This window comes from Ptychodera flava, chromosome 7 (genome assembly GCF_041260155.1).
Source record: "Ptychodera flava strain L36383 chromosome 7, AS_Pfla_20210202, whole genome shotgun sequence".
NCBI classification, from domain to species: domain Eukaryota; kingdom Metazoa; phylum Hemichordata; class Enteropneusta; family Ptychoderidae; genus Ptychodera; species Ptychodera flava.
In genome coordinates this window covers 19170996-19194529 of record NC_091934.1, presented here as the reverse complement: position 1 = coordinate 19194529, position 23534 = coordinate 19170996, and positions in this window count along the sequence as shown.

The following is a 23534-nucleotide window of genomic DNA, read 5'->3' as shown; positions in this document are numbered from 1 at the left end:
TAATGCCCCCAGCATAGATTCCAGCCCACCCTGTCAACGCACTGTATTGCATATCACAGTGCTAATAATAGAATGTTACGAGTACCGTCTGACGTCACTCTCTGACGTTCGATACGCTCTCAAACCTTTCGTGAAAGGCATTGCTGAAGTCTGTCATTTAAAGGGTAATTTAATAATTTATTTGTTTGTGCTTTCTCTTGATGGTTTATTTTTATTGGGCGAACTACAGCGAAGAATCTTTTGTCGCATCGGGCACTAGCGGCGAACGTCGGCTTTACAGCCAATTTCAGCGTAAATATCGTCAACGAAATACAAAAATACTACCGTTTCACCTAATATATGTTCTCGTGTTGGTTTACAACATACAATTAAATGTATAACACAGGCATGCAACACACACTGTAGCTACGAAGGTCGTGAGACAGATAGACAAACATGCAAACAGAGAGACAGACATACAGACAGACAGATAAACAGGACGAATGAATAGGTAACCTATAAAGTTCCTACACTGTGACGACAACCAAAATACATGGTGCATGTTTGATCAATATGGCTGTATGTATTCAATAGTTAAACGCTGCAGTATGATTGACATATCTTTTAAATTCTTTCTTTGCTATGTATATGTTCATGCGTACATTATCAGTCACATTTGATAACCCTGACTACATGTTGACAATTGTTCAAACCACGGTCCCTCTGTGATAGAGGGACCGTGTTCAAACAAAACACGACCCACTGCTTGCAGGCTAAGCTTCATGTGATGGCTCTTCCAATATTCATTCGTTCTAGACTTACACTTGAAAATGGAGCTCCGAAAGGACTTCTTCTTGTCCCCCAAACTTCAAATCTCATTTACAGGGCTCGAAATTAGCGGTAGTCCCGCGTCCACAGACTACCAACTTTTCCCTGGGGCTACCAAAGTCCATGAAATGGTAGCCCACACGGACAACCAAAGCCTGGGACATGAAATACTTGGCGTGCGATGTCCGTCACTTTTTGACGAGCTAAATGCAGTCAACATGCAGTTTCATTTGTTTGAAGCAATTATCCTTTCATCTGTGAAGAGTTTTTTCTGGAGACTATTACAATTTTCACTGCTATACTGTTGTTTTCACAAGATGCAGAGCGTTTGATACTAGAATGTTGAGTTGCTTTTCCGTGTGTAGTCTTTGCATGCCAGCTCACACTATGCTGTTGATCGGCAGCATACAAGACGTACTTGTGTCAAGTTTTGGGGTTTTGATGCTGAAATTTCACAAAACTGTCACTTCGTAATCCAGAGATTGTGTAATCAGTTTGATTTGAAATGGTAAAATAAAACACCGTGTCAGTTATTAATGCTTGGCTGAGTTTCGCTGTCTTTTATCTATGGTTGTCGATCAGTATTCTGTATAGAGAGACTCGAGTGTAACAAGGAATGCCAGTTCATAGTGATCATGAGAATATTTTTTTTCTGTTTCTCTTTACTCAAGTTACAATGTCTTTGGATGTGTAAGCCGATTTTGAAAGTGATAGAAAGTGTTAAAATGTATATAAATTAGCATAAATTAAGCGCTCGTGACACATAACATGGGGTTTCTCGAATTGAAGCCCCTAGTTTTACTGATATTTCGTGTTGCTGAACCGGGCTTATCCTCGGACGAGTCCAGTATCCCTAAATTAAAATACTCATGGACTACCAGCCATTGTCACTGGGCTACCAACTTCAGAAAATGGTAGCCTAAGTGGACTACCAGGGTAAAAAGTTAATTTCGAGCCCTGCATTTAGATTATGTTTTTTGGAAAATGGGTTTCCGTTTTATCCACAAGCGGAGGAAACAACCAGACACCCATTTTTTGCCGACGACAATCGCGTGAGTGAAAAGCGCGCAAATAATGCGCACAACAATTTGTGTTAGGCTGAAGTAACATCGCGTGAATTTCATGTTCAAGAAAGGTAGAGGTTATGGCGGTGAAGCCGACTGCAAGTTTTCGATTACGATTAGCATTTCTTCTGAGTCGAGTCAGCACGAGGCAAGGCCTTGCTTGTGCGCTATCTCCCGTGCGTGAAAGCAGGACTATATCTTCATGCCAGGCTCCACCGCCAGATTGGATTTAAACGCATATCCTATCCACTGCCGAGAAGATGGTCCTTTTGGAAGACACGGGAAAATGGTACCGAGCGCGGTGCGAAAAGACAAAACGAAAACAGGGAGTAGGCAGAGAAGAGGACCCTGTCAAATACAAACAAGGCGCCACGTCGGCATGAGCATTGGTTTGATGACTAATGTCGAAGTCAACAATACTATCCATTCTCAAAAATATTTTCTTGGCCTCTCATTGCAAAAACAATCGCCAGCTTTGCCGAAACGTCCCAGTTTCACTGTGCGCATGCGTGAAACTTCGTCGAGAAATTCTTTTGAGATTGAATGCAATTATGGTGTAGCCATGCAGAGTCAATACTGCCAAGCGGAACAGAAGCTAAACAATATTCAATTATTTTGAATTTGTTTTCAAGTTAAATTCCTCCCGAGAAGCTATTTTCCACGACTCTTTCCCGTCGGGTTATGACTGCGTTGGGGAACGTTGCATCTGAAAGAGAACGCTCTCTCGCGATTGAAAAATGAATGTGACAAAACGCCCTCTGTGAAAACGTGACGTCTGTTCGGTGCTGCAGCTCTTGTCCTCGGAACGGGAACAACGTCATATTGCAGTTGACTTCCCGAGAGTGTCTGTCCGCACGTTCAATATCTATAATAATATCCTATGCTGTTCGAATATTTGTGATACGAGGTGAACGAAAGAGTCTGGCATCGCTCAATCTTCAGGCAGCCGTTGGCCGTCGTGGCCGCTTTGAACACGGATAGGCAGATTTCGTATCGTATATGATGTGTAAATTCAGACGTGCGGCCCGACGTTTGACGTATAAATCCCACAGATTATTTCAAAATTATTTTTTTAATTGTAAATAAAATAAAAAAATTCATTAATTTTATCAAAATTTCTGAAGCCTATGTATATCGCCATTGTCAATTTTCGCAAATAAATGAAATTTTAAAAAAGTATTGGTTTCGGTCGGATCTCATTGGATAGATGTTTTGCGTGAGAAAAATATGACCGATTAATTTGCTTACTCTCACTGTGCCAATTAGATGCTTAAATCGATTGACCGGGTTAACCTCAAGTTCGCTGAAGACCATCAAACCGATAATCTTCCCTTTTTTGTCCGATAATTTTTGCGGCCTTTGAAAAGCGAGGTCCCTGCACTGTCCATGTTATGTGTGTGTGTGTGTTTGTGAGAGAGAGAGAGAGAGAGAGAGAGAGAGAGAGAGAGAGAGAGAGAGAGAGAGAGAGAGAGAGAGAGAGAGAGAGAGAGAGAGAGAGAGAGAGAGAGAGAGAGAGAGAGAGAGAGAGAGAGGAGAGAGAGAGAGAGAGAGAGAGAGAGAGAGCGAGAGAGAGAGTTGTTGTTGTTGTTGTATTGGCTTTAAGGTAAAATGAATATCAAGATTTTGACGCCTTTTAGTTGTAGTTGTAGTGTTTTATGATTGTCGGAAATTATCATGCACTTTGTCATAATTTACCGTGAAAGTGTGGAAAAGGTTACTCCTGGTACAAAATATCTAGTTCTAGCCAATGGCCGATAACGTTAAAGAACTTCAACATGACGACAAACGGTACCTCGAGCACACATTTTTTCTCGCGGTCAAAAAAATGAAATACTCAAAACCCATTCACTATAACGGGCACATTTACTTGGTTCTTTGTCAGTTCTTTTAATTAAAATATACAACAGAGACTGGAGACGGGATCTCGTTTTGTTATGAGCAACATTTTGTACCTCGATCAGACAACTTGCAGTTGTCTGGTAGTTATCAGAGTATTTTTACATAACAATATTCATAAGGCAAGGCCGCCATATTGAAATTTTAAGAAATGTGCTTTTTCGTTAGTTAATGCATGTGTTTCCGTGATGTTAAAATATGAACGGTGACACAACAGTGTTCTGATTAATCCAGCAGGAACCGATTCAAGTTCACCTGAAATATTCTCTACAGTATATTTCAATATTTCCTTTTAATTTTCTGGCACACGAGAGTTCAGCATTTTCGTTGATGTAAACGCCGAGAAGCGGAAAAACAAATTTCAACATGCCATACAGACAATACAATTGTACTATATTTGTATTGAATAAGTAATTTCTCTGACCGATTAAACTAGATTGAAATTTTCCGATGCTCTCTGGTTTTTTTTATTTCATTGTTACAGAAGATAGATGCATGATGCAATATGACTCTCTGGGGATATTCTAAGCTGCCTGTATCGGAAATTGATAAAATCGGCGCAGCCTTGTCGCAATTTTTTTTAAATATTCGACAGAACCAGACGACGGCGGCAAATATGAGATATTTTTAACGTATGTCCACGGTGGTTTTTGAATTCTGTGAAAGGCGGACACAATGCCGTACATTGAATGATATTACCGTTCAATTATTTACGTATATCTCCGCCACATCCCGAACATTGGAAATCGTTGCGAGGTCGGGCCGGGCCGGCGTTCGCATCACAGAACGAATGCCCTGACTGTTTCCATGGCGACGCGACGCCGGCCTGCAGCAGACGTATTGTTCGGCGACCTTGCCTTCTCGATAGAAGGTCGACCATGCAGTCTGTATGCACCGCGTTCAGCAGATGTTAAGACCGGATTTGCCAGCAGACTCGATGCAATATACTGGCACTCCCGTTGTGCCTTGCTTGCGGTCACGAAATTACTCCGCCTACCTACACGACAGACCTCCATTGCTTCGAAGGTTCAATGTGACAACTTGAGGCCTATAGAGAAGAGAAAAACTACCGTGAAATACTCTGAGCGGAGGGAAGCATGGCGAACAATTCTCAGTCTTTGTTCGAACCAGTAATTTTTCATTAACATGACACAGATTATTGTGTGACCGATAAAAGTTGCAGGAATAGAACAACCCCAAAATAATTCAAGTCAGTGTATTCAATTCGTAATGATGAAACAGTGACAATACGATCACCGATTGAAGCACTAGAAATCGTGATGGAAGTATCCAAGGCTGTTTTCGCGCGATTTTCTAAAGAAATAAAGATCACATTTTAAATATCGAGGGAAAAATCCTGAACTCTCCCTTAACAAAAGCAAATTTAATTTGTGCTCAAAATAATCAATAATGTATTAGCTTTCCGCGATGGATGAGTGGCGTAGACAATTCCAAGACTGACCGTTTGTTATTTTGCAGTCACGTGACAAATTTCAATGTCAACTATTCTTTGTTACAAGTGCCTGTCTAGACAGTTTAATAACGACCTCCACGCTTGTAATCACTCGCCTGCAACTTAGAAAATCAATATTCCATTGAATTCTTTGGTTAGGAAAATATTAATAACAGTGAATTGTGCTGAAGTCTAATTACTCGTATATTTTTTTTATCTAGAAAAAATCGTGACAGAAAGAATCTTCTAGGAAGGTCATCAGACAGTCAATAGATCCCAGGCTGACGGACGGAAGCCAAACGAACAAAGTCGGGTCATATTTACATAACTATCACATTGTAACTGCTGTTTTCGCTATTTCCACTGTCTGTGTGCGTCAGAGATAACACTATTGTAACGACTGTCGACTTCCAAAGTATTCAAGATACACTATAGTTTATCAGGAAATCTTCAAAATTTGAAGTATCAGTGTCAGTGTGTTTATATTGTCTCCCGGTTTGTAGTTCTCTTTGAGACCGGGTTGAACTTATACTTGAACCGTAATTTTCGATGCCTTCATATCACGAAGATAATACAGAACATCTGTGGCCTCGGTTTCCAATGCATGCCCAAGTCCTCGCCGAATTTAGAGTCGAAACGGGTTTGCGCTTGCGCACAAACGCATTTGGGTCATGTTCGACGAACAAACGTAGACAGGTGAACTTAACCGTGAGACGGATGACTAACTGCAATTATTGTGTCTCATGCGACGTGTGAAGGAAATTCAAGTGATAAAAAAGGTCCCGAGCATAATTCGCTGTGTAACTGGAAAGCACTACAACTTTTCTCTACAGCTCCCGCCAGGTTATTGCCCAGTACTAGGTTATTAAATGGGATACCGATTCCGCATTAGTTTGTAATCGCATTAGGCCTAAATCGATGTTATAACGGAACGAAACTGCGATTTTATCACCTCAGCTAACGGGGAAGACATAGTTTGAAATGACACTCTAACAGGTTCTTTCGATCAAAGGTTGACAAAGTGAATGAGAGCCTATGGGCCGACACCGACTTGATCGACGCGTCGCCGCGCGCCATCTTGATTCCAAGTAGGCCTACGTGACTGTGGGCGACAACAGGTGTCCTAACAGGAGGCTTTCAAAAACACGCTTCTGTAGTGTAATGGTGACTTTTTTACAGTCACAAAGCACTTAGAATTGGTTCAAGTCTGTGACTTTTTAAACTAAAGTCAGAGGTTAGGATCCGCACGAGTTGAATGGATGCATGGCATCTGCGCATGTGTGTGGTGGACACGAAAGGTAGAGACCGATGTGCTGGATGTGCCTTGGACAGTTCGAACTGAAAAGCACACACTCTATATTTCATCTTTAAATCGGGGTCAAAGTCTAAATTCTGTACCAAATACGTGTGTCAAATCTCGGTATCTCTTCGTAATATTGGTTAAAACCATTCTGGAGGCAAACATAGCGGTACAAATTCTACATTTCATCGACATTGTCAGGTCAAAAGTCCACACTGGGCGAAACGAGTGGTGACGGTTAAACTGCGGTACATATGTGTCATGTAATGTAATCCTTTATTTGAATTACGGGATCTGGATTAAAATTATAATAAAAGTCTCAAAACTATAATGACTGTCTGTAAAAACGTCACTACCGAGAAAAAAATAATTAAATGCACACAAACAGAAAAGTAAATGTATGTATGTATGTATGTATGTATGTATGTATGTATGTATGTATGTATGTATGTATGTATGTATGTATGTATGTATGTATGTATGTGTGTATCATTAATGAATTTCATATGTATAAAAGTTTTTGAAAACAGTGTGGTATAACAGAGACATTCTTTTAATGACACAGGTCGCAACGAGGAGACGCATACTCCTACCTCGCTAATATTAGACGATAGGTGTACATATTAACAGCTGGAGTCATGGTCAGTGATATCTTTAATTATTGGAGATACGGCGGATATATGCGAAGCTTTGGAACGCTACATATTGTACTCACAGAGAGGAAATATGGTGAACAAAAAATTATGCACAATTTTCATAGCTGCTTTTATACATTTACATAACAAATGGTGTGAAACTGAAGCGTTGGCAAATTGCACATTGACAAATTGAAAATGAATAAAAAACTGGCGGGCATAACAATCCGCCTCGCCACCTTTAACCCTTTCACCACCATGGTTTGATCCAAACCCATTGTTATCTATGTAATTGTGGCCCTACAGGGAATTGGGGGTGAACAGGCTAAAGATTCAACGGTCCATCCCTGAACAGCGACTGCGCGGTCCGTCCGCCTGCTGTAATGTCGCCACATGCCATGGCAAAAGAATTCCTACAGCCTCGTTTGATGACGTGGCCATATTTTATTTTCATCGAAGACATGCAAATAATGGATGAATAGTTGACGCACCTTATTGTCTACAACGAGAGCGACAGCCGTCTGTGCAACAAGGACGGCAGGTCACTGTAGTACATTTAAACCTAGTCCTCGACGGCATTGTGTGGGAACCCACTTTTTTCCAATACCGTTAGCTGAAACTTTCGGGGATATTTTCGACCATGGGGACAGGGCTGATTTGAAACTCTTTATTTGCAAATCTGAACGATGCTCAAAATTAAGGTTTCAAAGTTTGTTTTTGTGCTTGCATTCTGCAGATTTTAGCTTTTACAGCCCATGGTTAAGGTGTACGCAAGATGCAAGAGCTCTCCTTCAGCTGATGATCGAACGACACCGTTGCCCAAGACACGGAAAGTGTTTATCTGTGTCACTTACCTCGGCACATTTAGCTGAAAAAAATGACGAAAAACTCGCACGAAATAACTTGACCTGTCTAAAAAATTGTTAGAAATCTTGTCATTGACAATTTATTACTTATAATTGTTAGAATCAGTTTGCAACATATTTCTCCTGTTTGATAGTTTTTTTTTATTTCAAATCTCATGACAGCGTTCTTTTAGAATGCTTAGATGGATCATATAGTTCAATGATAAGCTGAGGGAACAATATGGAAGAGGGCGGTGGCGTTATCACAGTCACCGAAACTGGACGTGCACCCTTATCACTGAGTGTTCCTGGAAATAGGACGATAAACATTCCGTAAAAAGAACAATAGACCATTCGGCCGGCGGTTAATTATTGTCGAATAAGTCGTTTTCTTAAGAAATGTGAACTGCATGAAATCGATTTAACACTGCGATTAGCTTTATTTTGCACAGGGGCGCTTTGACAGGTTAATTCTCGTTGCGGATACGCCGCAGCCACTGCAGCGTGTTGCGACAGGTAAACCCTGCCGTGACGCACATCTCGCCTGGAAACACCTGGGCCACAAAAATGATCGAAAGCTGTTTGTCGAAATATGAATTTCCCTAATATGCATTATAAAAGGTATCAGGCTTGCAAGTATGGTAACAGAATATTTTTTCATGTTTCATATCAGACTTTTGTTGTACCTGACGTCATACAGTCAGAATGCATATGTCCCATTTTAATATTTCGCCACATACATCATCATCTTTAATGCTTGTTCAGGGTTACGTCATTCAAAGGGCAGTCCAATAAAGCGTCGATACACCGAACCCATCTGATCTGTCCTATTGATCTGTTGTAGGTTTTACAGCGGCGGCGAGACCGTAAATTTTTACGACATCCACGGCTATTTTTGACGCTCCGCTATTTACTGTTTTAAATCTTATTTGCTTAAGTGTAATTAAGCAGGGTTTAGACGCTGAATGGTGACAGCTTTTGCTCTGCGCGGGCGATCTGTCACTTCAAGAACGAGAAAGTACTCTCTGTGTGTGCTCTGTGTTTTCATGGGCCAGGGGTCGTCAATAGGAACATGTCCAATGCACATGATGCAACTATTTGCATACTGCAGTATCGACGGCAAAACGGCAATTTTAATAATAACTTGTATTCGTACCAGCTGTTGAAAACGAACCACTACAAGAGCGAGGATAAGGAAAAAACACTTCAAAATGTTTTTTTCGGTTAAAAATGTTGGCTATGGATTAAATGTGTGTTTTCTACTTGAAATTTTACAATCTAAATTCAACCTTTGATCCGGCCAACTGCTGCCAATACTTTCATTTTGAAATTACCTATATATACATACACACACACACACACACACACACACACACACACACACACACACACATATATATATATATATATATATATATACATATGTAAAACACCTGTAACCGATTTTTTCTCATTGTTCCAAATTTTCGACAACTCTGTTACTTTAACACGTGATTATTAAAGTTTCTTTGTTCACTGAAAAAAAAGCATGTTCAATACAAAGTACTAGTTTTCAGTTTGTCGACGCCTGTTCTTTTAATCCCTGCATGATCGACGCAACATAGTCGACGTGTGACGGTCATTGTTGTCGTTGACAATTAAATTTCTCTCCGCGCGTAAATTTGTTCGTTATCGATGGAACGTTGCCTGAACACATCGAGGGGTTTTGTTGTCACATCTGCCCACCGACTATTTCTGCATGCAGTGAACGGAGAGGCCCTTAGTCTCGCGTACCCAGACTGCTCTGCGGTGACCACTAGAGTGTTCTCCGTAGCAGAGATCAAAGTAGACTTAATAGAAGGTCTTCATAGACTAAAAATAGCGCGAAAATGTCCTTCCTCTTGTAATTGACGTCTGAAACTTGGCGGATACTTGTTTTTTCGAGGCTAACATTCAAGGGCCATGATAGACGGTGCGAAGACTTCCTAATGAAGACATTCAGTGACAGTCTGGCACGTCTAGTGTCTGGCACTCTCACACAATTGAAAACAAACACTGGTAAACGACACAAGAACAATGCCAATGGCTTGTCAGGGGGGAATTCTAGGAGGACATTGTTCAGTGTTTCGCCAGACCGCCCGGTCGAGAAGCGTCTAAATTTATGGCAAGAGGTGTCAATTTCGGTATGGCTAAAACGCGTAATTGTATCACTGAAATCCTTTTCCCCGTTCTGTCGCATTCGTTACACCCCGCTCTGCACGTAACACATACTTCACTGATGTCGGGGGGGGGGGGGGGGGGGGGGTGTTTTCCGGACAACAGCATGCGCAAATACTAGTTTATATTCCAAAAAACTGCCTTTAACGGTACGTCAACGACGGTACGTTCCCTCCACAAAGGACCGTTCACAAAGTTAAAGAAACAGCAGGAGTTTTGGCACGGTGTTTCTGGCGGACCAAGTTAAAAGTTATATTAAAATGCACTATAGCATCTTAAATCATAGACCCTAAAAGAGTCTATGCCTGGAATCAGTAAAATCGTTTACTCGTTTCATCGAAAAAAACATTTTCAGGGACGTCTGTATTGCTACAACTTTCGCAGAAATGAAATATCAAGTTCACTTTTTTACAGCAAAACAATATCTATGTTTACACAAACAAACATCTCCCTCCTCTGTCTGTCCGTTTGTCTGTCTGTCTGTCTGCCTGTCTGTCTGTCTGTCTGTCCGTATGTATGTCTGTATGTCTGTATGTATGTATGTATGTATGTATGTATGTATGTATGTATGTATGTATGTATGTATGTATGTATGTATGTATGTATGTATGTATGTATGTATGTATGTATGTATGCATGCATGCATGCATGCATGCATGCATGCATGTATGTATGTATGTATGTATGTATGTATGTATGTATGTATGTATGTATGTATGTATGTATGTATGTATGCATGCACGCAAAACATATATTAAAGTTCAGATATTTTCGATTCTTTTTATCTATGTCATCTGCACAACTTGTATGCTGCATCAAACGGTAAACGTAACATGTAGGCAACTATAGAGCTTGGGTGATCTTCCCTATAAAAGTTGACAGCAAGATGAAATCGGAACTTGCAAGTTTCACGATACGACATGTATCGTCTCGTAGCGCAGACGAATGGTTGAACCATTTGTCTGATGTCATGCCATGCCGCCGCGTCACACTCTGAGTACTACGTCAGCATTCCGCAAATTACCGGACAAATGACTTGTAGAATCCAGTTCAAACGGAACTTCACATTGCATTTACAGACAGAAAATATTTAAATACACAAAAATTGTTCGTTTATTTAAATGTGTTTTAACATCTAAATCGGAGTGTAGGAGTCGGTTTCAAACAAATACTTTTCAACTCCATCGCCAATAAGAAATGTTATATGTCTCTTCTGTGTCTCTATACACACATACACTCCCGATCGTACATGTGTAAATATATATATATATATATATATATATATATATATATATATATATATATATATATATATAGTATGTATGTATATACACCATATATGTATATATTCCGTATATATGTATATAATATATGTATATAATATATATATATATATATATATATATATATATATATATATATATATAATATATATGCGCGTCGGAGTGTATGGTATATATACATACATGTGTGTGTATATATATATATATATATATATATATATATATATATATATATATATATATATATATATATATATATATATATATATACACACACACAGAGCTTGAGTTTTTCAAGACGACATTATCAATATATCGGCTATCAGACTCGTGCCTGTCACTGTGATGTGTGTAACTTAACTTAGGTGAAAATGCGTCACCGAGCGGTTTCTTGACCGGCAAGGCAGCTGTTTAAGGCTGATACTAGATTTCGGATGATTTTCAAACTTTGAACCATCAGGTCAACCTTGATTGCAAAAGATATTTCAAATTATTTTCCTCATATGACATCGAAAAATTACCATTAGGGGCCTGATGACATATTTTAAATTGAGCTTATTACGTTTTATATGAGATTTTCATCTGTAGTATCAGTAATAACATACAAGAATGCATCCCAGAGACAACCGGCGTGTTTCATCGGTTGATGTATATACAGCCGTCATGCACGACAGCGACATGTCGATAACCTTTCGCCCACAACCACCTGATGTTCTTCGTCTGCCGCGGATATTCGCCGACACCATTAACCATTCGTTTTGACAGAAATAGGTCATCCCATCCGCCACGTCGGCTGCGTTGATACTGCGCATTATAAAGTCGGACGACAGAAAAAAAACGAGGTTGAGTTCGATTTAAAATAGATAGTAAAAGAGTTGTATTAAATTTGTAAAATATGAATGGCCTAAAATTAATGTAAAGCAAATCGTGTTCTTTATTTGAGTCACGATACAAAAACATTCAGGTCAATTCAAGAGGCCGTTTAATACATCCAAATGTTTATTGTGGGTCGGCGGAAAAAAATGAATAGGCGAGTTGTTTTTCACGTATTATTCGTTTGATGACGTCAATGGCGTTGTCCCACAAAACCCTCCGGTATGGTTGTAAACATCTCCGCGTTTGAATAATGCGGCAAAATTATAACTAATATTTATTATATAAATGTATTATTTCAGATCCGCCCTGTTCGCAGAATCTTGACATCACTCAGATCAACTATTTTTTGTATGTCTGTGTGTCTGCCAGCCTGCCTGTCGGCAAAGATATCCGATTCACTTCCTGTCTGTCTCTTGTCTGACATTCCGACATTGACATAGTTGACGCGACACTTAATTTATAAATGAAAAACAAATCGCTGTAAATTCTGCCAATATACCTGCCACATGAAAAATGTCCATTCCTGGACGACGTAATAACTTGTCGCCAGGAAGTCGCCGTCAGAATTTTCGCGAAGCTATGCAAAGATCATGTTGTCTTTTACCCCGAACAGGTTGTTACTTTTATCTGGTATAGGTTCCTTTGCAGCGGCGCATTTTTGCTAAAAGTAGCGCTACGATCCTTCCGATGAGGTGTGGTACCCTTATCTGCAGTAGAACGTCCAAGTTTTCTGCTGGTCGGCACATGGCCGAAACAACTCAACACGATTGGAACTAATTTGGGATAATTGGAGTTTCATATTTTTCAAATTTCTCGAAAGTGTTACGTGCCCTAAAGCTGAATGTTGCAATATTGCAAATTACTCATTAAAACAAGTGTGTAACTTAAAAAAAAAGCAAATGAGATTACATTTGCAGATTAAATCGACCCTACTTCACCATCCAATTATCCCAAATTAGTTCCAATCGTGTTACTCGTAATTACTAAACATGTAAACATGCGTCATGCATTCAAAGTTGTTCAGTTCAGGCGACAGAAGTTGTTGACAAACAGTTTGTCCGAAAAGCGTGGGAGGACTGGTCGTTTTTTTCATATTCATGTTGAGCAAAATATTGTGCTGTTCCGGTAACATGGTAGGTAGGTCGGGAGGAAATTTTTATCCAAAATATTTTCATTTTTAAATGTGCATTTTTCAGGGATTAAGGGCGGTCAAACACAGCCCGCAACATTTCCAGAAAAATGTATCATACTTATAAAAGGAAAAAACATAAAAAGTTCCATGCCTGACATTCTCCAAAATGATGACGAACGGTACAGAATCCGCCTGAAAAAAACGCCATAGCAAAGCTAGGGTAAATAACATACATTTGGGATTTCAGCTGTCGTCTGCGCTCGTGCCTCCACGGTGTCTGTGTAGGATTTGGTTATTAGGTTTGAACGCCTCGGGACAGATGATCAGTCAAAAAAATGTGTCAAGTAAATCTTACCGTCCTCGGTACATCATAGCTTTTCATGGCTTTTATAGACATCATTTAAACCCTGAAGACGACAGGTGAGAGCCGTCTCGCCTTGTTGGCACGGAGTCAACGCAAGCCCGGCTATGCCAACTTCAGCGTTGGGTAAATCGCTAACACAGGTTCAAAAATATGCTGTCTATGAATTAATCCCATTTTTCGTTGCCCCTGAGCTAAAAAACTAAAAGATAAAAAAAATCATTCGTAAGGAAATTCATCAAAATTGTGAGCTTTCCTTTTCGAATAGTTTAACAGCTGGGGTGAATTCATCGCGTTAGGTAACACACAGGATGGGACGTATAATATTGACAACAAATGATGAGTCACTGTAAATTAGCGGCAGCCCTCGAAGAACGACTCCATCAGCGTCACGCCGTGGGTAGAAGCTTAATTAATAGTGGAGATGTTAAATATCATTAAACGGAGCCGTCCGAAGCAAAACTAGTCACGTGATGACATGGAATTTCGAGACATATATATCATAATTTGCCGGAAGTGGAGTAGACTGCAGTTTCGCTAAAATTATCGGAAACTGAAAACTTTCGGATATTAGCGCAGGGCCTTTACAAACGTAGCCGTGTCGTTCAGTTCGAATGATCTGTTTCGCTAAGTTAGGCTAGCGAGTTCGCCAGATGCCTTTGTTCGGCAACCGCTATTACGTGGCATCGTAATTATTTCCTGAGAGGGGAAATGCGCGCGACTTTTATCTTTGCTCGTGCTTCGGCAAAGAATGCTTGGTATGCAATAATGCAAATCAAATAACTATGAGGGATAATAGGTCATATAGATTATTATAGATCAAATACACTATCTCATTTCACTGCTTTGTTTTTTGTTTTTTTTTCTCAGATATAAAGACATGGTAACCCAATTAATTGTAAAACACCTGAGATCTACCACCGTCAGGTTTCCTGGGGATATTTACCAGTGTGAGAAAAACTGAGAAAAGCCCTTTTTGGCAGCGACGTTCAGCATATTTTCCCATATTTTTTCTGCCGATTGTACAGCAAAATAGCCTTTCCTGATCTTGCTTAAATGCCTAGTGTATCATTTCACAGTATGTATGTGTGTATGTATGTATGTATGTGTGTATGTATGTATGTATGTATGTATGTATGTATGTATGTATGTATGTATGTATGTATGTATGTATGTATGTATATGTATGTATGTATGTATGTTGTATGTATGTATGTATGTATGTAGTGTATGTATGTATGTATGTATGTATGTATGTATGTATGTATGTATGTATTTGTGTATGTATGTATGTATGTATGTATGTATGTATGTATGTATGTATGTATGTATGTATGTATGTATGTATGTATGTATGTATGTATGTATGTATGTATGTATGTATGTATGTATGTATGTATGTATGTATGTATGTATGTATGTATAAAATAAATAAAAATAAAATTATTCATGGGAAAGGCCCTTCTTATCTCTCATCTATTGTGGTGATGAAAAGCAACGTTCACAATTATAACATTCGCCATGGTGACCTCTCTATTATATTCCATTCGGTGCGAAATTCGCTCAAACTGGTTTCACTATTCTGCCTCGAATTTATGGAATCAATTACCATGTAATATACGGCTGACTTCATCAAACAATGTTTTAAACGCTTGTTGAAGAGAAATTTTTATAGTGTACTTGACCTTTAGATTGATTTTGTATATCCATTTTTACCTTGTATGTTTACAATTGGATGTTTGTTATAACCGATCTTTTGTCGTTGTTGTTTGTGTGTCTTAAACCGGCAGCAGGATTGTCTTTTTTTCGACTGTTTTCCGCATTTTGTCTTTCACTGAATTTTGAATTCTTTGTCATCTTTTATATTTATATTTATTGTGTAGTCTTCTTTTCATGGACCACAGTGGAAATAAGTCTTCGGACTTTTCTGTGCTATCCATGCACAAATAACTGCGTTGTCTCCTTTGGTGTTGTAAATTGTTACATTCTGTACTATTTCTTATTAATTTGGTTATTTGTGCTAAATAAATAAATAAAAAATAAATAAAAATGTATGTATGTATGTATGTATGTATGTATGTATGTATGTATCTATGTATCTATGTATCTATGTATGGCCGTTTTACACCGTGTTTTGACTCAATGGAGAAATATAATTTTTCTGATATCACCGAAAAGTATTCGGTGTTTTTTTAAATTTATGACAAGGGTGGGGACTCCATGCGGTAGTCGCTTAACAAGATGGCGACACAATTATTGACGATCCATTGTCAACACAAGCTGAAGTGATCAATTGGTGACCGGGATGCCAGAATTACTCATCGCTTCACCGTCCCTGCGGACCGTGATCGCTGCAACACATCTTCACCCCTTCACATAGTGCGATGACCTGTTACGTAAGAGAACACAACACTGCTGTCTTTCCCCAAACGATTGTTGTTCGATTACGGTTCGATAACAAAACATGTAAAGTCAATTTTATCACCTTGGCAGAATAAAACCCAAACATTTTTAAATATTTTTTCAGTAATTTTGATAAAAACAGAAACTAATATGAAATTATGTCAATTCAGTCCAAAACTAGATGAAAAATACAGAAAAATACGTACAAATTTACAAAATTTTGCTCTAAAATTTTGGAGGGAAAAATTATGACTTTCAAATGCTTAAATAAAATGATGAAACGATTGGCAATTCGGATGCTATCAGAAGGTGGGCAACTCCGGCGTTCTTTGGAAGCATATAATCAGAACCATGAACACTGTACATACCTATTATATATTTACTTGATTATTTATTTCATATGTTAATTTTAATTGTTTTATTAAGTTTCCTAGTAATTGATGGTCGATATACCTTTCCGGGAAGGCGTATTGAATTTTCTTTAAAGTTAATATCAGTTTTACGTTCGGATTCAGACGTTTTAACTTTGAAAGCCATCTCATTTTTCAGGGGAAGTGAAGGGATGGTGACCAAAAGCGCCCAGGAGAATGCAATGCCCCAAGCAGGCAGATATATAATTTCTTGTAAATATCGAAAAGCGCCGGAACCTGTCATATGATGTACTCTTCAGTGCATTTTCCCGTCAGTCCGAAGGGCACATTTTGAAAGACGACGGGAAATTTACATTAGATATGGGGTTTTTTTTGGCATTTGTGTTCGGAACAATTTTTACCCTACAAAATCTTTGAAAAACAAAACATTAGTGTTGCACTGCAAAATATCAGCCTTACACTCAGAACGACTTGTGTACGACGTGCAATATCATGACACGGTTGATGAATAAATTCAAATCTGGAATAGTATTCACCAGTCAGCAACCGTATAGGACACTGCACATGTACATGAATGTGCCGCCATGATGAATACCAGGCATGACGTCATGATTGGGGAACAGAACGAGAATCTGTATCTTACAAATCGAACAAAACATTGAGATTAAGGTAGTATGCACCTTGAAAGTGAAAGACTTAAACTTTTGCTCAAACAAATCTTTCAATCATTATCTATCAAAATCAAGAATAAAATCAGGGGTCACCGTGCAAATTTTGGTTCTAGAGAAACAAATTACCCAAGATTTACCGATATTTAAAATTCAAAATGGCCGCCATCCCTGTGTTAACTCTGTGGAGAAAAAATAAAATTTTCGAATTTCGAAAAACTAAGCCAGTGAAAAGTTTTCGTACACCAAGAGCTTTAAAATGAACCTCCACAAGTGGTATATCCGAAAAGGATTGTAATAGCGAGAGAGTCCGAATATTTATCCTCGAGGTGCGTTCTACCTTAAAGAAATGTGAGCATCCTGCGTCATTCACAACAACAAGACACAAACACATACAAATGTTTCTCCTGTGACGAAATGGATATCATAGCTAGATTGTCTTCGGTCTTTTATGAAAAAGTTAAGCTACTTTACGAGGATGAGTAAAATGTGAAGTATATCACATTCGTCTATGGATTTTTGTTGGCAAGCCGGAAAGCACGATTCACGGCCAGAAACTTGCTCACAGGAATTCTGGGAAATGACCTTATTTGTCAAACTTTTTCAGCGCGATGTCATCAGAGTAAAATCGATACCTCCATGCTACTCAGGAAAAAATACATCTATTACAACCAATTGGAGTGTTCTTGATTAAAATTTGTCGAAAGAGAATTTTGAAGCCCGGTCCAACATCGAAGATAGTATTTTTTTATTCCTCGTGCCAAGTTTACACAATTGAAGCTTCACATAATACCTAACATTCCACTGTGAGCCTCTGTCTTTCTGTGTCATTTTCTATCGTAAGGTTTGCGTATGCTTAAATTTACGTTGAAGTTCACTAGTGGGTAGCCCGGGGCCGAAATCCCATCATTAATCTCGCAGCTGGTAGGTGTTCGGCGTCAGTCTAGAAAGATGGTCCCACGATTAATCGATTATGTGGGACATAAAAAAGCAGTCGGTCAAAATTTGTCGTTCATTCTAGATAATTATTATCGTGTGGCTCGTGAATTATAAATCTGCGTTTGATAAATAGCAAAAATATCTTTGCAGCTTTCCAGTCGCGGTTCCCGCAAAGTCAAAAGTTCAACGAGTACGCCCAGAAGCAAGTTACATCAAAGGGTGAAGACTTATTTTTCACAGCCTATAAACGTGACTTTGCGTCTCAGCCGCTTGTTTCAGGGCGCCACGTAGTAGTGATAGCAAAATACACCTGAAAGAATTCTGCCTATAAGTGTATTTTTGACGGTTTTGCATTTTCCATCGACAAGCGACACACGGGAAGAGTCGATTCGTGCTGAATATTGCATGAGGCGGGAAAGCTTCAAGTCGACCGATACTTGCAATTGGCAATATACAGCGGAGCTTTGATTTATGACAGGGGCCGGTCGAAGAATTCTAACTTTCAGGGTTACACCTGTCGCAGCCCCGGGAAAAAGTGAAACTTAAAGTGATGCTACTGCAAATGCAAGCTTGCCAACCCGTTGAAATACACGCCCGCATGATAGTGTCTCCGGTCGTTTGCTTTTCCCGCGTTAAGATTCAGTCGTGTCATGCCATCAGTGACCTTCGACCCCGTCTTTTTGACTGAATATTTCAGTGTAGTATGCATGCTGCCCGCGTAGCGATTTCATAACAAGCCGATAATAGAATTCGAATTCCAATAAATCTCGCAAAGCAGAAATGGCCATAAAGGTGGCGACACAGTTCGTGCATGTGGCGGATTATTACTCAGTGACGTCACACTCGGAATAGAAAGAGGCAAAGCTGCTGAGTCTGTTTGTGTTCATGGATGCATAAGTGCACGTCAAAATATTTATGAATTTCTTGAAAGAGTTTCTTTTATCGAAGTGTTAAGCAGTATTTCGGAATCTCCGTACAGAACATTCGCCAACGAAAGTTATGGTGTCTTGCGGATTCTGTATTAAATCTTGATCGACAGACTTATTTGGACACTGTCAGATTTGTTTTGCAGTAATAGTGATCCTGCAGTCGCCACGGTGAATATCGCCGATTCGTGATGACGTCATGGCTCAATTATTAAGACCCAAAGAGAAATATTTGTAAAGTTTAGGAATAGAATCTTGCAGAAACCCTGAAAATGGTATTTTGATACCATCGATGTCCTGATCACAAAACTAAAAATTCCATATACTAGAGGATACACCTACAGGTAACTGTCATAGACAGGAGTGTCAAGACAAATTTGTCCGAATTTCCGTCGGCAGCAGCAATGTCGCGCGGGCGTTGCTATATTTAATGACAAACATACTATCGCGACTAGCTCTACAAAATTGATCATAAGATCAAGGAGAATGTAGTCCAAAACAGGAAAAATCTGCAAAATTTGCAAACAAGAGCTTGCGAACATATCGGTTTTGTTCTGGAAAACAAATGTTCACAAGAAGGCCGGCAGATGAGGGTGAACATTTGTTGTAAACCTTTGTTAAAAAAAATGAATGGTAAAAAAAAATGTCTGCATCCTTACAGCCCCCCTCCTAAGATCTTACGGGCCGTCCCTGAAAATCAATGATGCCAAACGATAAGAATGGGTTCATCTCGTTACAGGCGAATAAACTGAGCAATGCGAACAGTATTGGACAGACATATATAGGGAGACAGTATTGATATGACAGGCATTACACTTGTTGAATTCAGATTCGTTTTTATCAGATTCGTTTTTATTCCCTTGCTTAAGGGGGAAAACATTATGAACTAAACTTAAGACCAGAATCCAGGCAGATGGGTATTGGCAAAGTGCCAACAGAAATATTTTAGAAAACTTTGTTACTTGATGTATTGATTTGAACTATGGGACGAGCGGACCCAACTGACGCGAGGAAGCCGTTTCGGTTTGCGTCTAATGGTAGCCCTGAGCGTATGTGTTCCGTCTTCCCGGTTCTAAGGAGACACGCCCGGCGTCAGCAGTTCCCCCGTAATCTCACAGACAGGAGACACTCGTTGATAGCTGCCACCTTGCTTCTCTTCCCAGCCTCCATGTCTCCGACTTAAAGGTGGAATTATTATTGCTGTGCTGAACGAAAACATTAATTCTCAATGTCTAATGTCATGGACTGAAGGCCATTCCACCTGTTACGCACACCCTCCGGAAAACGGCCCCCTTCTGTGATAATTATTAGGGGCCCAAGCCTACCGGCTGGGCCCCTATTGGTTTATAGGAATTCAACTTTCTTCTTCTACTTCTTCTTCTTCTTCCGCTCTTTTTTTGTCGACCTAGAACTCAAACACCGCTTACCGCAAACTTCTGAAACTTGCAGGGCTAATAGGTAACTATGAGATCTCGTGCACCTGGGTATACAAATTTCGATTGGTCACGTGACCTGGCGGCCATATTGGATTTTCCAAAAACCTAAAAATGGCTTTTCCAGAATACCCAGGGGTCTAGTCGATTTGAAATTTTTTGTATAGCAAGCATGGCCTAAGGTCTTAAGAATTTGCCGATAAAATCGCATGCGGTCACGTGACCTTGGCCGCCATATTGGATTTTCGAAAAATATCAATTTAATCTTTAAAAATCTTCTTCTCCAGAACCAATACACCGATTCGACTGAAATTTCACATGTAACATCTTAAGTGTGATCTCTTCAAAGTTTGCGAAAGGCGTTTGGATCGGTCACGTGGTTTGGCCGCCATATTGGATTTTGAGAAAATCGTGTTTAATCTTCAAAAATCTTCTTCTCCAGAACCAATACACCGATTTGACTGAAATTTGACATGTAACATCTTAAGTGTGATCTCTTTCAAGTTTGCGAAAGGCGTTTTGATCGGTCACGTGGTCTGGCCGCCATATTGGATTTTTGCGAAAATCATGATTTAATCTTTAAAAATCTTCTTCTCCAGAACCAACACACGATTCGACTGAAATTTCACATGTTACATCTTAAGTGTGATCTCTTTCAAGTTTGCGAAAGGCGTTTTGATCGGTCACGTGGTTTGGCCGCCATATAGGATTTTGCGAAAATTGTGATTTAGTCTTCAAAAATCTTCTACTCCAGAACCAAAACACCGATTCAACTGAAATTTGACTTGTAACATCTTAAGTGTGATCTCTTTCAAGTTTGCGAAAGGCGTTTTGATCGGTCACGTGGTTTGGCCGCCATATTGGATTTTTGCGAAAATCATGATTTAATCTTTAAAAATCTTCTTCTCCAGAACCAACACACCGATTCGACTGAAATTTCACATGTTACATCTTAAGTGTGATATCTTTCAAGTTTGCGAAAGGCGTTTTAACGGTCACGTGACCTGGCGGCCATATTGGATTTTGCTAAAATCATGATTTAATCTTTAAAAATCTTCTTCTCCAGAACCAATACGCCACTTCGACTGAAATTTGACATGTAACATCTTAAGTGTGATCTCTTTCAAGTTTGCAAAAGGCGTTTTGATCGGTCACGTGGTTTGGCCACCATATTGGATTTTAGGAAAATCATGATTTAATCTTTAAAAATTTTCTTCTCCCTAACCAACGCACCGATTGAGCTGAAATTTTATGTGTAACATCTTAAGTGTGATCTCTTTCAAGTTTGCGAAAGGCGTTTGGATCGGTCACGTAGTTTGGCCGCCATATTGGATTTTGCGAAAATCGTAATTTAATCTTTAAAAATCTTCTTCTCCAGAATCAACATACCGATTCGACTGAAATTTGACATCTAACATCTTAAGTGTGATCTCTTTCAAGTTTGCGAAAGGCATCTTGATCGGTCACGTGGTTTGGCCGCCATATTGGATTTTAGGAAAATCATGATTTACTCTTTAAAAATTTCCTTCTCCACAACCAACCCACCGATTGAGCTGAAATTTTATGTATAACATCTTAAGTGTGATCTCTTTCAAGTTTGCGAAAGGCATCTGATCGGTCACGTGGAATGGCCGCCATATTGGATTTTGCGAAAATCGTGATTTAATCTTTAAAAATCTTCTTCTCCAGAACCAACACACCGATTCAACTGAAATTTCACATGTAACATCTTATGTGTGATCTCTTTCAAGTTTGCGAAAGGCATCTCGATCGGTCACGTGGTTTGGCCGCCATATTGGATTTTAGGAAAATCATGATTTAATCTATAAAAATTTTCTTCTCCACAACAAACACACTGATTGAGCTGAAATTTTATGTGTAACATCTTAAGTGTGATCTCTTTCAAGTTTGCAAAAGTGAAAGGCGTTTGGATCGGTCACGTGGTTTGGCTGCCATATTGGATTTTCCGTAAAATATTAAATTCCAAGTGAAACGTACAGTAACTATTAGATGATGTTCAAAATCCTACTTTTTAAAGCTCGAATTTTGCACATAATATCATTAGTGCAAGATTTTTCAACCTTGTTAACCGCTTGGGCCCCGCCAACGCTGCTTGCAGCTTTAATTTTTTGTGCTCGTGCTATGAATAAATTATACAAATTGATGGCGAATTTGACAAACGCTTTGTTGATTTTGACGGCTGCGCAAATTAATTCAGAAGATGCCATAATACCTAAGGATAACGCTTCATCGGGGCGAAAAACAAAATCAAGTTGAATGTTTGAATGAAGAACGACAATGACTTTCCGGTAACATACGACGATACAGGAAAAAATTGACCGACAAACGAACGAACGAACGAACAAATAAAATAAAATAAATAAAAATAGTTTGTTAGTATCGGTTATTGCAACAGTATCATCAGCGACGACAAAATAACACCTTTGGCCCTAATAATACTTGAACTACATGTACTATTACTAAAGTAAGTGTTTCTATGACAACCCCCTTTCTCACCCTTCTCCGCCATCCCATCGTCATCATCATCATCAACAAAAACAAAATCGTCATCATTATAATCGTTGTCGTCATCGTCAACAACATCAACAACAACAACAACAACAACAACAACAACAACAACAACAACATGTCATGCGTATTTCTACAACTTATCACCAGCACAACTATCATCATCATCATCATCATCATCATCATCATCATCATCATCATCATTATTATTATCATCATCATCCATCAACAGCATAAACAACTTTAGAAATTTACTAAACAAATCAGAAAAGGACAATATTCCGAAACCCAAAGTAGATTGGATTCAAATAATTAGTGGAATCAAAGCTACCATTCTGGCGTAACTCTGCCGGATTCGGTACATGTGCAGCCGAGTCCGTATCAGGTGCACCAATAAGGTTGGGACATCAGATACCT